Source organism: Peromyscus maniculatus, chromosome 7 (genome assembly GCF_049852395.1).
Source record: "Peromyscus maniculatus bairdii isolate BWxNUB_F1_BW_parent chromosome 7, HU_Pman_BW_mat_3.1, whole genome shotgun sequence".
Lineage (NCBI taxonomy): Eukaryota > Metazoa > Chordata > Mammalia > Rodentia > Cricetidae > Peromyscus > Peromyscus maniculatus.
In genome coordinates this window covers 89,122,087-89,139,012 of record NC_134858.1, presented here as the reverse complement: position 1 = coordinate 89,139,012, position 16,926 = coordinate 89,122,087, and positions in this window count along the sequence as shown.

Sequence of the window (16,926 nt, the reverse complement as noted above, 5' to 3'; positions counted from 1 at the left end):
CCTTAAGCAGATCAAGGTACACAACTGTCTCAATTATGGAGAGGGCCTAGTCCAGTCCCATGGAGGGTCCACAGCTGTTGGTCTCCTGAGGGAGGTAATCCAGACTCAAAAATACAAACATGGTATGTACTCATTCATAAGTGGATACTAGATGTAAAGTAAAGGATAACCAGGCTACAACCCACAGCTCCAGAGAAGCTGGCTAACAAGGACTCTAAGAGGGACACATGGATCACCCTGGGAAGGGAAAATAGATGAGATATCCATGAGTAAACTAGGAGGGGGGCAATAAAGGGTAGGGGATGGGGGATGAGAAAATATGGAATGGTTGAGATGGAACAGGGATGGAGTGGGAGAGCAATGAAAGAGATACTGTGATAGAGGAAGACCTCATGGGGATAGGGAGAAACCTGGTGCTAAGGGAGTTACCAGTAATCCACAAGGATGACCCCAGCTTAGACTACCAGCAATAGTGGAAAGGGTGCCTGAACTGGCTTACCCAGTAATCGGATTGGTGAATACACTAACTGTCATCATAGAGCCTTCATCCAGTAACTAATGGAAGCAGATGCAGAGATCCACAGCCAAGCACCAGACTGAGCTCCAGGAGTCCAGTCAAAGACAGGGAAGAGGGATTCTATGAGCAAGGGGCATCGAGATCATGATGGGGAAACCTACAGAGACAACCAAACCAAACTAGTTGGAACTCATGATGCTTATTCCTCATTTCTTATACATTATAGCCACTAACAAATATTGTGATGGGATTTCTTCTAAGTCATTATAATTGGTGGTTCTTATTACTTAAATTAAAAACAAGAGTATAAAGATATAAATTCAGAGAATCTAACACATAATACTTTCATTAATCAAGCTCAATACCTCATAAATACCAAAATGTAGTCTTCTATTTTAAGCACAACAGTTATTGACATGGAAAGGATCTCTTCTTGGTAACTGTGAGATGGCACCTGAACATTTTGAATGGCTTTAGTATGGAATTAAAGTATAAAGGAAAACAGAAAATATTGTCTCCATCTCTTCTCTTATTGGGAAATTTTTAAAATGTTTATCTCTTGGAAACAAAACACGCATAAATTACACACACACACACACACACACACACACACACTCCATATTTAAAATAGAAAAGCAGATCTATAGTCAGCTGTCTCTCAAACCATTCAAAAAAAACTAACAACCACTTATGTCATCCAATCTATTACCAAAATTTTCTTACCATTAACCTCTGGTATTATTTTCTCACATACTTAAGCCACATAAGATTTACATGCATAAAAATTAGTTAAGTATAAATTAATTTATGAAATTGCACATATATATAAATTATACTTACAAAAGATCAATAGTCATCAATAGTGATGTCTTTGTTGTGTATTATGTATGTATGTATGTATGTATGTATGTATAGATGTAATTTAACACAACTTCTTTTAAAGCCTTCAATCCTCATTAAACAATAATGAAACAGAAAAAAATCACCATTATCCCAAATGCCAATTTTAATTTAATTTAATTTATTATGTGTATTGGTATTTTGTTTGCATGGATGTCTGTTCACCACATGCTCATCTGGTGCCTGGTGTCTGATCCCTTGGAACTGTTAGATAGACAATAGACAGTTGTGAGCTTCACCGTGGGTGCTGAGAATCAAACTCATGTTCCCTGGAGAACAACCAGGGTTCTTAACAACTGAGCCATCACTCCTGCCACACCAAAATATCATTGTCATGCTTGCATTTAGCCTTCCACCAAACATGGGCTGCCGTGTGTGTAGCTCATTTCTTGACACTACTGTACTGTTTTTCAACTTTATAGCTATCAAGACACTGGAAAGAAAAAAGGTGCCACTGATTGTGGACAAGAGCTAGGTGACATTTTTTTTTAGACTGATACTGGACTGAGACCCAGATTTCCACAGAGATGCAGCACAATGCCAATATGGCCCTGGCTGGACCTTACTGTATTTAAGTCTATTCGCTCGCTAAACCAACAGTATGTTTCAAGACATCCTTTGCACAAGTCTTTTTGGCTTTTAATAACCTGGTGCTTCTTTGCTGAGATGGTGAGCTGACCCAACATCACATTAGTAATAACAAGTTTACATTATTTTGCAAGTTCAGAATTAGTAAACTGTTACTTTGAAGTTCCTTTTGAAATGACTTTAGCACTCTGTGTAGGGAAGCCTGTTAGAGACAAAAATCTGCACTCTGGTGAAATTTGTATGGTTCTAAACAACATCTGGAGTCCTTGAGGTTACTTTTGATACATAACTGAAATTTATTTACTTTATAATCTATGGACTCACGTAGATGAATTTTTTACTTTAAAATAACTTAAATTCTTATTTTTTCCTTTAAAATATTTTCATCTGTTATGTCCCTTAGATGCTACAAATTCTAACCGATCACAAAAACCTAATTTCATTTATAGTTTTCTGTGTCGCATAGAGTGTAATTCCGTAGCCATCTACCAATATCACTAACATTTTTGGAGAGAGTAGGCCTAATTGTATAACTGTCCTGAAAGCACAGGATGAACTTAATTTGTATCATTATGGCACTGATTTGAACTTCGCTGAAGCCCCTCTCCTGTGAGGAACACAGTCATGGACACCGTTTTTCTCAATCAACTTCCTGCTGACATGAGATAAGGCCGCTTGCTCTTCAGTCCCACTTCTTTACCGCTGTCCCATCTTTACAGACATTTTCAAATGGTTACTAATTCCCCTCTCTCAAGAAGAGGGAAATTAAAACAATGTTTTTAATTACTTCTGAATTATGTAATAAAGTTTTCTTCATTGCAAGACATAAATCACCCACCCATATACAGGAACATATGTATAGTTTTTGACTCATCCATGAATAGACTCTTAGGTTGCTTCAATATGTTTAATAGATTTTTGCTTAAAATTTACATAGTACATACTTGGCATAAACACATCTGGTGAATTTAATATCAAAGGAAGAATTTTCCAAAATCTGCAGGGCCAAACATTTTCCACCATATAGCCACAGATTCTTTACTACTCTGTAAAGAAAAAAGCCTCCAAATAGAGAAATAATATTCATAATCTATTATAAATCTCATGTTGTTGAAATGGTTTGAAATTAAAATTTAGAATAATTTTCTAGATATTAAACATATGAATTTTGACAACAAAAAAAGTTTGAGAATAAAGGGGTTTTCCCATACACCAGCTGTAGCAGTTATTTTAAGTCTTTAACTTACTTCTATATGTCTCATAATCATTTCAGAGAAATAAAATATTTGATGCTTATTTGGGTGCTTCTAACACCCAAGAAACATTCATTGAATGGCCAGTGCAATGGATGCTATGTTTTCATGTCTTCTTTTCCTTTCTTCACTCATGAATATCTATCTCCTTTATCTTCCTAAATAATGAAATAACACTCTGCAAAAAACCAACAGCCTGCTAACATCTAAAAGAGACTTCACATTCCTGAGACATTCACCTAAATGTAATTTTAGCCATCACTGATTATCTCAAAAAAAAAAAAAAAACACAACAGAAGGAAAAGAAACATGGATTCTTCCTTGGAAGAAGAAATATACAAAAGCAAAACCATTCTTGTGAGTGAGTGTATTTATAAAATATATATGAGCATGTGGGTGTGAGTGTGTGCTCTCACACATACAGAGGCCAGTGGAGGATGCCGGGGGTCTTTATCACTCTCCACCTTACTGCCTGAAGACAGGGTTTCACACTGAGCCTAAGCTACCCAGGTGGACAGCAAGTGACAGAAATCCTCCTGTCTCTGTCTTCCACAGCACTGTGGTTAAAGAGAGCAAATCTTACCTTTTTATGTGGGTTCTACATATTTGAACGAGGATCTTCATGCTCTGCAGTAAGCATCTAAAGGTTGAGTCATCTCCCCAGCCCTAGAAGCAAAACATTTTGCTGCAGGGCTATTATAAAACATGAGAGCTAAAAATGGAAAAATTTATGCACTACTTTTTAATACCTAAATAGGCCAAAGTCCAAAGGGACAGATCTTCTGTATAGAAACCGGTGGAAAGAAAGTGGAGAGCTGCTTGTAAAGAGGCACACCTCAGAAGTCTGTGCAGTGATCACTCATGTGTCTCTTAACATATTCACCGCAGACTCCAAGTTCGTTGTTTATATTTTTACCTTCCTTTAGTTTGTTATGTTTTTTAAAGACTCAACAAAATAAATTTCATTAAAATTATTTTAGTGCTGGAGGCAGCTTTATCAGGAATTCTGGATATTAGACTTAAGGACACTCTGATCTTTTTTCTTGCTCTTCCAAGGTCCTTCGGTTTCAGTTACCATTGTTCACGTCCTTTTACAAGACATATCCAATAGAGCTGATCACATGTAGGAGAGTCTGTTTTAGTCTTTTATATCTTAGGAAAATTCTATTCAAGAGTCCTGGCAGGAAGAGAATTCAGGGCCCCATGACCACAGTCAATAAGTTGATCTTCCTCAGCACCCAAGCCGGCCTTCCTCATTTCCTTCACCAGTTCATCATACTTCTTATTTACAAGTTAGAAATTCATATTAATACTAGAATTTCATTCTTTCCAGTATATTGAACTAGTCAAAGTTTTATATGCCTGATTTTGCTATTCACAAATAATGGCTTTCCTTTTGTGTTATAATCTTATGAATAATCCTACAGAATTTGTGTCTAGCCAACAGGGTTGTTATTTAAGCAAAAACATAATTAACAAACAGCAGGTCAGATCCAACTCAAACACACTGTTTGAGCCTCGGGATATCTTAAGTTCCTTTGAATTTGTTGCTAGCATTTAACACATCGCAGTTACTGGCTGACTCTGGATTTTCTGGTTCTGAAGACAGTCCTTTAACCCTTTACCACTAGCTTGGCTTCTCCAGCTTGAACATAATCCATTAAAAACTTCAAGTGTGGATTCACATCTTATAGTTTAGTGTAGTTCTTGCTATTCTGGTGTTTTTCTCCCATCCATTTCATTAATTCCCATGAGCTCTGACATGATTCCTCACTTGAATTCATGGTGCCTTGCTTACACTGACACATGAACAAGTGCACACATATATCCACACAGAAACACCCAGTTTGATGTCTACAATATAGGTATATTTTCCTTAAAATTTTCTTTATTACACTTTTCTCTCAACAAAAATCTCATGCTTTAAATTAAAATTAGTTCCACGTTAAGATTATATATAAATTTGTAGTTTGATGAGCATGCTTCCCAATGCAGGTTAAGATGAACTCAGATCTGTCCATATTTCCTTAGTGGCCTTAAAAGATTTTCAGACTATTTGCAATATCAGTGAGGAAGGGGTAGTAACTTTAATATAGTGTGTATTCCTGAGAATTCTTAAAATCAATTAAAATTTTATGTAAAAATGAACAAAAGGCACTATTGACAAAAATAATCAAATGTCTACAAGTATATCAACAAAGCTTTATGTAATTAATTAATTAAAAACACATATACTTGAAACAATTGAAGTGCAGAAAGTTTATAAATATGAGGCGTAGTTTTTCCAAGTATAAAGAAATGTGATACCTTTATGAGTATGCTGTTGCCACAATCTTTCTGAATGGCAATTTAGCAAGTAATATTTTAAAATGTTAATTTTCACTGTCTTCAAGTAAACAAATCTTAAAATACAAAAATTTGTATTTTAAAAATTAACTGTAAAGTGCCTTTTTAATAGCATTAAAGAGCAACAAAAGCTGGGTGTGGTGGTATATGTCTATCATCCCAGTACACCGAAGACTGAGGCGAGAGAATCATACACACGAGACTACACAAGACTACAAAGCAAGACCCTTTCTCACAAAACAAAACCAAAGAAATTTAAATAATAACTATTTTATTTTTTACAAATGACATTGTCTTACTTGAGAGAGGATCTTTTGTCCTTTGGGGGACACTAGAAACAAGGATTCTCTTAATCCAGTTTAAGACTTGAGATAATCTGTCGATCTACTTTATTTGAAGCTTAGTTCAGTTATACTGTCCTTGGAGCAACCTTTCTCTGGAGTCCAGAACTTGCTGGCCGGCTGGGGAATCTGCTGTGCCCTAGCTCCATGATACCATCAAGGGTTGTAACTGCTACTTCCTAAAGTCAAGGAAAAGATACTATCCACAGAGCTAAAATCCCTTGATTCTTCCCAAGAGTCTTAACATAGAAACTTTTAATATTTTGCTATTTAATTTATTAAATGGACATCTTCACCTGAAATGTTCTAATCTTCCATTACTGTTAGCCAAAATAAAAATTTATATTTTAAGATTTTCTTGGAAACACTCTGTTTTTTTTTTCAGGGAGTATTGACTACATTTGATTTTATGATTCCATGTTCTTCATTATCTCCTATGGTAAAATGTTCCTAATTTTAAAAACCTATAGTGTGAAGAAATGCATGATAGATAAAGAAACTATGAGTAAGAGAGACGGAGAAATGAGAGAAATGTCACTTGACTCACAAAGGGGTTACATTACAATAAGCTTATCATAAGCTTAAAATATCACCTGTCAAAATGAGTTAAACAACTCCGCCAACCTACCAAACATTCTGGATAGCAACATAATGCCCTGCAGAGTGTGTTGTTTACTTCATGGACATAGGAACGATTGGAGTCTTTAGCTTTCTCCCATCACCAACAAAAATAGAGTATAGTACCACATACTAGAGCTAGCCAGATCAAAACTTTTAGAATGAACTATAGTTTTTGATGTCTGTATACTTCCTTCTCACCATTATAGTAAAAACTCCACATGCTAAACTACTGTCAGAGGCCATCTATATGTGTGCATACACATACGCACATACATTTACATTATTCACATATATATCCCCATATACAATGATATTCAATCTTTTAAAAAGGAGGCACTGGTTAAGTGGTAGGCTAAATAACTGAGATGTACAAAGAAACACAATCTCACTCACATGGAGAATCTTCAGTCTTTTAAGGTGAATACAAAGAAAAACAGCTACTAGGAAAGGAGCAGAAATAAATTCAGGGAATGTAGATCAAAAGATACAAATTGCAGTGTACAGAAGGAACACATCAGTAGATCTAATGCACAATGTAAGAACTTCAATGCCATTGTGTTATATACTAAAAGTTTGTTGAGAGTGCATTTTAGGTGTCCTAACCAAAATGAGAAACAGTCACTACATGAAGTAGTTGCTTGACTGAACTAATTATCTTAACACACACACACACACACACACACACACACACACACACACACACACACACATCATGTTGTGCACCTTAAATATGTAATAAAATTTATTAAGTTTTAAAAATTAAAACTTTTAAAATAAATATTAAGGGTAGAATTAACCAGAAGCTATATCTACCATGGTAGCCCACAGTGGACAAGGTAGACTTGAGTCACCCCTGACAATCTCCTAGTGGACAGGCAAATGCTCAGTGGAAATGACAACAATTCTGGCTGCAGAAAGTAGCCTGGCCAGAACAGTGACCTCAGAGTGCTGTGGAATAATGCCTTTGTATACTGGTTTAATAAAAAGCTGATTGGCCAGTAGCCAGGCAGGAAGCATAGGCAGGATAAGCAGACAAGGAGAATTCTGGGAAGAGAAAGGCTGAGTCAGGAGACACCAGCCCACTGCCCAGGGAGCAACATGTAATGACACACAGGTAAAGCCATGGAACATGTGGCAACATATAGATTAACAGAAATGGTCTGAGTTTAAGTGTAAGAGCTAGTCAGTAGTTAGCCTGAAGCTAATGGCCGAGCAGTTTTAATTAATATAAGCCTCTGTGTGTTCACTTGGGTCTGAGTGACTGCAGAACAGGCAGGACACAGAAAAACCTTCAGCTACAACAGAGGATGACCAACAGAAACACAGGAGTACCAGGCAAATACCCCATTATAGAGCATCAGAGTTGACCATCAATGAATTGTTAGTGCCAAGAAAACTTTCATACCTGTCAAAGAGCTGTACTCCTAGGTGGTCTCTGTAGAAGTGGACTCAATTTGAAACCACACTGGTGTGACCTGGAGAAATACTAGAAGATCTATTGTTCAAGTTTCTAGTACAATATACCTTAATATTTGCCCCTCCCTAATTAGTATTTTGGTGTTCCATAAAGTACATTTTGTTATTTAATTTCTGCTTCTTAGTGGAATATAGAACTCTCATTTGAAGATCTGGGGAAATATTTTTCTATGAACTGTGACTTTTTTATGAGGCTAAGTGATAAATTAAAGATTCAAGGCCAGGACTGGAGAGATGGCTCATTGTTTAAGAGTCAGTATTATTCTTCTGGAGACCCACATTCTTTTCCAAGTACCCACATTAGATGGGATTCAAATCTTGTGGCCTCTTTGAGTACACTCATGTTCACATACCTACACAAAGATACACACATAATATTGAATACATGTTTTTAAATAAAGCAATTTTTGTTCTAGGTTATATATAATATAGTTTTAAAAGTATCCTTAACTTTCTATAATTTTTTACCCTTTAACATAGAACTGTCTAAAGTTTATAGAGTTTCCTGCACATATAACTCAAATAAAACACAGGATTGTAGTGGGTAGCCATTCTAGCTTTGATCTGGAAGTTCCAACCCCCACTGAGGCTTCTGTAACTGTCACACCTACAAGGTGGGGCCGAGAGAGGACCCTGAAGACCGGAGATGCAGATGCACTGGCTCTCTTGGTTGCTGGACCCTGGACGTTGGAGACAAGACTAAGCAGAGTTCTCCAGAGAACACCGCCAGACTGCGCTATTCCTTTCCCAGACCCTGTAAACTATCCCTTCACTTGTTAGTTACCCCACAAAATAAACCTCCCTTTTAACTATGTGGAGTTACCTTAATATTTTAACCAATATGGGATTATGAGAGTACAATTAACTAATTTTCTTACACAAAAATTAGTAACTCACTAGACCCCATAGCTTTTATAGATTTAAACAAAGAAATATATTATTACTATAAAATATAAATAAGTCAATTTTCATCTCAGACAGTATCTATACAAACAAAATCCAGGTAGTCATTTATATCTTGTAGCAATATTTCTAATCCTCATAAGGATTAGACTTTTGTTGCTGTATATCTAATTAGCTGATATTTTAAAGTGTCAGTCACACAATAGCTTTGAAGTATTTCAAAAAAGAACATTGACAAAGTAAATCTGGAAAATCATGGTGATTGTGCAAACTGTGTTAGGTATAGAAGAGCCTTTTGCAAGATTCTGCTTTTATATGTTTCAAAATTTTTGTAACAAAAATAATTTCTCACAATTATTAATTACTTATTCAAATAGCATGTGTTTTTAACATCTTAATATGGATCCATTTGGACTTTGATATGTGTGGTGGCATTGTGTTCCCCAAAATATTGTGCACCCTAATAAATTTAACTGGGGTCAGAGACAGAACAGCCACTAGATAACAAAGGCTAGAAAATGGTGGCACACACACCTTTAATCCTAGCACTCCAGAGGTAGAAATCCCTCTGGATCTCTGTGAGTTCAAGGCCACATTGGAAACAGCCAGGCATGGTGACACACGCCTTAATCCCAGAAAGCGAGCCTTTAATCCCAGGGACTGGTGGTAGAAAGCAGAAAGGTATATAAGGCGTGAGGACCAGAAACTAGAAGCATTTTGGCTGGTTAAGCATTTGGCTGGTTAAGCTTTCAGGCTTCTAGCAGCAGTTCAGCTGAAACCCATTCTGGATGAGGACTCAGAGGCCTCGAGTCTGAGGAAACAAGACCAGCTGAGGATCCGGCGAGGTGAGGTAGCTGTGGCTTGTTATGGTTCTCTGACCTTCCAGTGTGCACCCCACGCCTGGCTCCGGGTTTGTTTTATTAATAAAGACTTTTAAGATTCCTGCTACAGATATGTCATCATTTCACAGTATGAAGAGGAACTTAAATTCCTCCCTTTTCACATAGGGCAAGGACTGGTATGTTCCATCTCCGACTCATTTTCCCTGAATGAAGCAGATGACTCTTTTCCCCCTAAAGTGTAGTTTTCACACTTTTATCAAAGATTAGACCTGTGTCTGTATCCTGTATTTCTGGTCCTATATTTTACTGCACTGTCTATATGTCTATTTCTTATGTCAGTACCATACCTTTTTTTTTTTTCACTAGGGCTCTGTAGTATACTTTGAAATCAGGTATTATGACATTTCCATTATTACTGTTTCTGTTTAGGCTTACTTTGGCCATTAAAAGTCTTTGGGGCTTCTATATGAATTTTAGGATTGTTTTTCTATTTCTGTGAAAAAATATCATTTTGATAGGTATTGCCTTAAATTTGTAGATCTCTTTTAGTAACAAAGTTGTCTTCATAATATTAATTCTAGCAATCCGTGTAGATTAGGAGGTCTTTTATCTAACTTCGTCACCTGTTTCTTTTTTCTATGTCTTAAAGTTTTCATTGTGGAAGTCCTTCTCCTCCCTGGTTAGGTTTACTCATATATATTTTTGAAGTTATTGTGAATGGGTTATTTTTTCTAATTTCTTTGTGGGCAAATTAGTTATTGTTGTATAGAAAAATTACTGATTTGTATGCTGACTTTGTATCATGTTACTCTGCTGAAAGTGCTCATCAGTTTTAACACTTTTATGATAGAGTCTTTGAGGTCTTTCAAGCATAGGATCATGTTGTCTGCCAAAAGGAATAATCTAACTACCTCCTTTCTTATTTCTATCACTTTCATTTCTTTTTCTTGTTTTAATTACTGTGATAAGACTTCTAATTCTACCCTGAGTAAGAATACAGAAATTAGATATCCTTGTTCTATTCCTACTTGTAGAGAAATTTTTTTTCTTTAGTTTTTCTCCATTGAGTAATATGTTGGTTGTAGTTTAGATATATAAGCTTTTTATTATGTTAAGATATGTTCCTTCTATTCCTGCAATTGTGTGGCTTTTATTACAAAATGATGTTTAATTTTTTTTTCAAAAGCGTTATGGCAGCTATTGAGATATTTATGTTATTTCTATTTGTAAATGCATTTATATTTTTATTATATTTATTATAACATTCCAAACCATCCTTGAATTCCTGAGATAAAGCCAAGATACATGGTTTATAATCTTCTTAATGTGCTACTGGATTTGGTTAACAAAAACCACTGGAAAATTATCCAACTATTTTTAGAAAGGAAATTTGCTTATAATTTTATTTGCTGTTGTGTTCTTAAATGTATTTGGTATCAAAGTAAGCCTGTATTTGTAGGATGAGTTTGGTAGTGTTCTTTCTTTTCCTATATGATGTAATCATTTGAGGAACATTGTAGTTAGCCTTTCTTTAAAGGTTTGGTAGCATCTGGTACTGATTCCATTTAGTCAGGGTTTTCATGACTGGGAGACATTTCATTACTGTCTAAATCTCACTGCTTCTAATGGGTCATCCATTAATCTGTTTATGTACTTCTGGTATAGTTTTATTAGGATACATGTGTCTAGGAATTTATTTATTTCTTCTGGATTTTAAAGGCTTGGAAAATAAGTTTCAAAGTATTTTAATATGATCTTCTGGATTTAATTGGAATCTGTTATAACATTTCCTATTTCATGTCTAATTTTATTTACTGTGGATGCCTATATCTTTCTTTGAGTCAGTTTGGGGTTTCTTGTTCTTATCCCAGAATTCTTGATGATTAAGCATAACTTTGTTTGTGGAATTTTTTTTCAAATGTTTGTTATTGCTTCAGTACAGCATCCTTTACCCTGTCTTCATGCCTGGTAGTCTTCCTTCAGCTGAGCAAGTCTACTGGTGATGCTTTCTCCACTGTGGTTTTGTTTGAGCCACTGAATCTTCATCTTCAGCATTTCTATTTTTTAGTATCAATTTCCCCACTTAATTTGTCTTCCAACTTGCTACCCTTTATCCCATATTGATGATTTTCTCATTGATTTTTCTCTCCCTTTTTCTTTGATGTTGCTGACTTTCAACTCACTGTCCTGAATTGAATTATCTTTTTCTTAAATTTATTCATTTATTGCATATGTGGGTTGGGCATGTGCACACCACAGCACATGTATGGGGGTCAGAAGACAACTTTGAGGAGTCAGTTCTCTTCTTCCATCATATGTGTCCTGGGATTGAACTCAGGTCGTCAGTCTTGACAGGTACCTTTGCCCACTGAGCCATCGTTTTGGCCCTAAATTCACCTTGTTTTAAAAGAAAAGTTCTGTGTTTGTTTGTGTGAGTGGTGGGGGTGTAGTATGTGTGAGGGCCCTTGTGAATAAAAGTGTGTTGACATGTGTGAATGCATGTGGGGGACTATGGCTATTACCCTCCACCTTATCTTTTGAGAGAGGGTCCCTTACCTCAGAGTTCACCGATTGGCTAGAGGGCATATCTCTGTCTCCACCCCACCACTGCTAGGGTTCCAAACATGTGGTCTTGCCTTGATTTTATGTGAGTACTGGGATCTGAATTCAGATCCTCCAGCCTATGTCTCCGGTATTTCCCCAACTGAGCCATCAACTCGGGCTATTATCAGCTTGTTTGTATCCTAATCAGTGATCAATACTAGCAATACAGTACTAGCAAATTTTGAAATATCATAGTATTTTAGCTACTTCCATCTTTTAATTCACTAGTTCAGGAATCATGTGGAATTGGTATGGGATGTCTCACAAGTGTGTTGGAAGTCAGGGAAGCAACCAAAACCTTAAAGTCTACACAAGGAAGGGAAGGATTGCCCATTCTACTGGACAGGGGCAGTCAAGGAAATTCAGCTTTTTTAGACTGCACAACAGTGAACCTCACCACTGGTAGATCCTTCCAGAGGTTAATCCACCCACTGGCATTAAAGTCAAGGTTATCAGATCCAGAGATATTTTCAACTGATAAAGTCTGCTCCCAGCCACCGAGAGGAGGGCTGTCTTTGCCTGTGAGTTTCACTGGCTGAGCTGAGCATTCTGCTACCTTACTTTCCAGCTTATCTGAATTCACCCCTCCCATTCTCTTGTGACTGCCTTCCAGGGAAGGATCTCTCTCTGTGTCTGTGGCAATTTAAATTCAGGCACTTTAACTTGTGAGTGTTCCCTTTTTCAAGCCTCCAGAGTAGCTCAGTTTTAAACAAAAGATTCCCTCTAAAGATGGCATTCAGCCACTGCTCTCTCTGGCTCACACAGAGTGACAATATGGGATTCCTCTCCATTGCTAAACCCATCTGCCAGTGAAATCACTGTATCGTCACAATGTGACATTGGCTTTGAGGCTTCTGAAGGCTATTGGCTTGTTCTGAAGGTAAGGGTGCCAGTCTCAGAGCCGGCTGCCTTACCTTTCAGAGTAGAATCCTGCTCTGCCTTCCCCTCCCAGGGCTCCGCATGGCTGGAGCTGTGTTCAGCTTGGCTTCCTTCTTGTCTGTGCAGCACTGACTTTTTTCTCCTGCTTTTTAACTGTTCAGTTGCTACCTTTGTGATCTACCAAAGCTCTCCATCTTCTCTTTTGAAATGGAGTCTGGTTTACTTATTCTAACTCTTCTTCACCAGGTTAACATGAAAAAAGGACTCTAGTCCACTGGCATATTTTATTGTTTTTCTTCTTCCTCTTTTGAGATGTGTCCTCTCTGTTTTCCAAAGTGGTCTTGAAATTAAGGGCTCAAGCCAGCCTCTAAACTCAGCCTCTCTAGTTGCTAAGACTATAGGAACAACCCATACAACTTGGTCTCCTACAATGACTGTGGAACTCCTGATACCATTTGAAAGCTTCCTAAAAGGATAGTCTGATAATAAAAAGCCATCTATTTGAGAATATAAAATACTGTTAACAGAATGCAAAATAGTGAGTTAATCAAGTGTAGCAAATGTCTACATGGGATATTGATCACATGGAGGAATGTGGAATTGATATTGATATTGATAGCAGGGAGAAATGTAGATCAGAGCGGGAATGATATACATCTTGCTATGAACATAAAAGTATAGTATTTTTTTAAAGTAATGTAAGGTCAACTTGAATTGAGCTTTTAAAATAAGCCTGTTGTTGAAATTTTCCTAAAATAATACAAGTAAACAAAGTGATGGATATAATTCATAAAATATTTTTATTAAACATACTTTCTTCCAAATGCTAATTAAACATGAAAATATAGCATCAAATTTGTTTTTGGGGGGGTAATACATTTTTAAAACTAATTCAAAGCATAAAAACAGATTACCTTTTGTTTTCTAGCTGTATCTCATATATTAATATATTTCATAAATTTCATAATATTGTTACCAAAATATCTCATCTGCTAAGAAAAGCAGATTCAACATAATTTTGAGCTCCAAATAAAAGTATCAATCATGCAATTTTGAACTATTTCCTTTTACCTGATTGTATACACCCTGTGAATACACATATGCACTGAAGAGGTGTGTCAGCAAGCCCCCTAGTCACTGCTGAATTTCTTACATTTTCAATAGAATGAAAATAATCACCTGTTGGTTAAATTATTTTCAAAAAGTCTTACTACAAAATATTTTTTTAATTCTTCATTTCTTTGAAATCTCTCATTCTTTATTATGTATCTCCTGGCTGTGTCTTAGCACTTAGATATCATCTCATGGCATACTATAGTGCTCATTGAAATCATCTAAAAGATATTCATTAAAATGAGAAAATAAAAAGGTAAGAACTTAAAATGTAAGCTAAAAATGTTCTCTCTGGAAAACACTGAGTATTTGCATTGCTACATCAAATTTAAAACATTATCTGAATCCATTTTTGGTCAAACAATTTTACCTTCCATTTTAAAGCAGCCTATCAGATTAAATCAAGACGTGCTAAAAGGAAAAACTCATTTCCATTTTGACAACAATTAAGTGGTTCTAGTCTCCCCAGGGATGTCATCATCCTCTGCCAATGTACAGCTTTTAGGGTTGTGAAGGAAGTCTGCAGAGCCCAGCCCAGTGAGCCAAGGCAGTTGAATCAGTCCTAGTAATAATCGGTGGGGTGCTGATGTCACAGCCAGACTACACTCAGAGCCACAAAGAAAATGCACTTTGTGCCAAGAAAGAATGCAAACACTACAGTGTCTTTCAGGCATAAGGGAATTCAACAAGATGTTTTTCCTAAATTCTGTTGTTGCTATTAAAAGCCAGAATTTGGTCCCAAGCTCCACATAGAGGAAGTGGATGGATTTAATAAAATTTTAAAATAAATTCTTTCTCTTAAAAAACTGTAATTAAATCCATACAGTTGAAAATCATGATGATAATTTTACATTTTATTAATAGTATAGCCTACGCAGATATTATGCCATGACAATTCAACAGCAGTGGAATTCTGCTAATTTTTGAATAAGATGGGAGATAAAGTGATTCACAGAAAATATAATTGATCTTCCTCTCACTGCTGCATAAATCATATTTGTTATAAAAGTTTAAAAGCCACATTTATGCATTAAATTATTAAAGCAAATATAATACACAATGCTTCCACACTATGTTGTTTTCCAAGGGTTATCACGGAATCGTCACCATTTATCATACATGTACTTCTGTCTTTTTTCTACTAAGAAGCACAGCATGAAAAAACTTCATTTCACATTGAAACATCACTGTGTGGAACAGTGTGATGAAATGAGACACAGGAGGAGTTATACTCCGGTAAACAGTTGGTCCACGGGAATGATAGCATTTTATGCTGAGACTGATATATCAATTTTAAGTTCTAAGAGATGACTGATCTGAAAGCCAGAGTGTCACTAGTGATGAACTATACACATGTGAAAAATTACAGGTAACGTGAGTGAGCCTGCTGAGAGGCCTCTCACCCAGGCCTGTTTTACAAACCAACACAGAATGGCATGGGTCCTCCTCCCAGGATGGCTCTGATTAATTATTCTACATCACTGGTGGACAAAAAGCATTTGGTTTGTCATGGAAATCTAAAATGTGTCGCAAAATAATCCAAATTCACTGTTAGTAAAACTGTGCTCAGAATCGTATTTCACACTAGTCTATTTGTATGAATACACTTTATAAAGAAAAAAAAGAGAAATGGAGATTTTTGGTGAAAAACTGTTTCCACCTAACAATCTAGGAAAAGAACTCACAGTACTATTTTTTTCTTGGCTCAAATAAAAGAAGCATCACCTAGCTTTGTTTTATCCCACATTTTCAAAGTGCAAAATTTCTCACTATTTATATAAACTGTAGAACAATATTGAAAATATTTTCTTAATTAAAATAAGCTTCAGAGTTTCTGCTGGTAATACAGACACTTAGACAGGAACTAATATTTAGCATATTATCAAAAATAAAAACATTAACTTTTTAAAATCTTAAATTCTCTGAATCATTAAACTATGCAAAATTGAACTAATAATCTGTATAATTATTTGATAGCAACTTCTGTATATAGTCATGAACAAGTTATTTTGTGCCTTGGACTTTTTTATTTATAGAATGGGAATGATGTAGTAATTTCTCAAAGGGTCACAGAATAAAATACATTTGGTAGTTCTGTGTTACAATTTGCTTTTATTCTCTATTGGTCAATATTTTTGCAGGAATGTGGGAAATATTTTTTCATAAGAAGTAGTTATAAAAATGGTATTAAATTGCAGCATTGCGTTTAAATGGGATTTTATAAACAAACACCATAAGGCAGAAGTCATGACCCAAATTGAAAAGTTACACAATGTTTTTGAAATGTACACAATTTATCTTTTTTATTGTTTGATTTCTTTATTTTTTATTTTATTTAATTAACATTTTTCATTTATTTTACATACTGACCATAGCACAATTTATCTTTGAAACAGCTCATTAAGAGTCTGAATCCAATCCTATTTTTATTTTATACAGTATTTCTCATGTGATCTTTGGAGCAAAAGCCAATGGCAGGAAAAAAAATAGTTTGTACCAGTTTTATGAAGTATGTCTTTGGGTTTTTGTAAATAATTTTAACT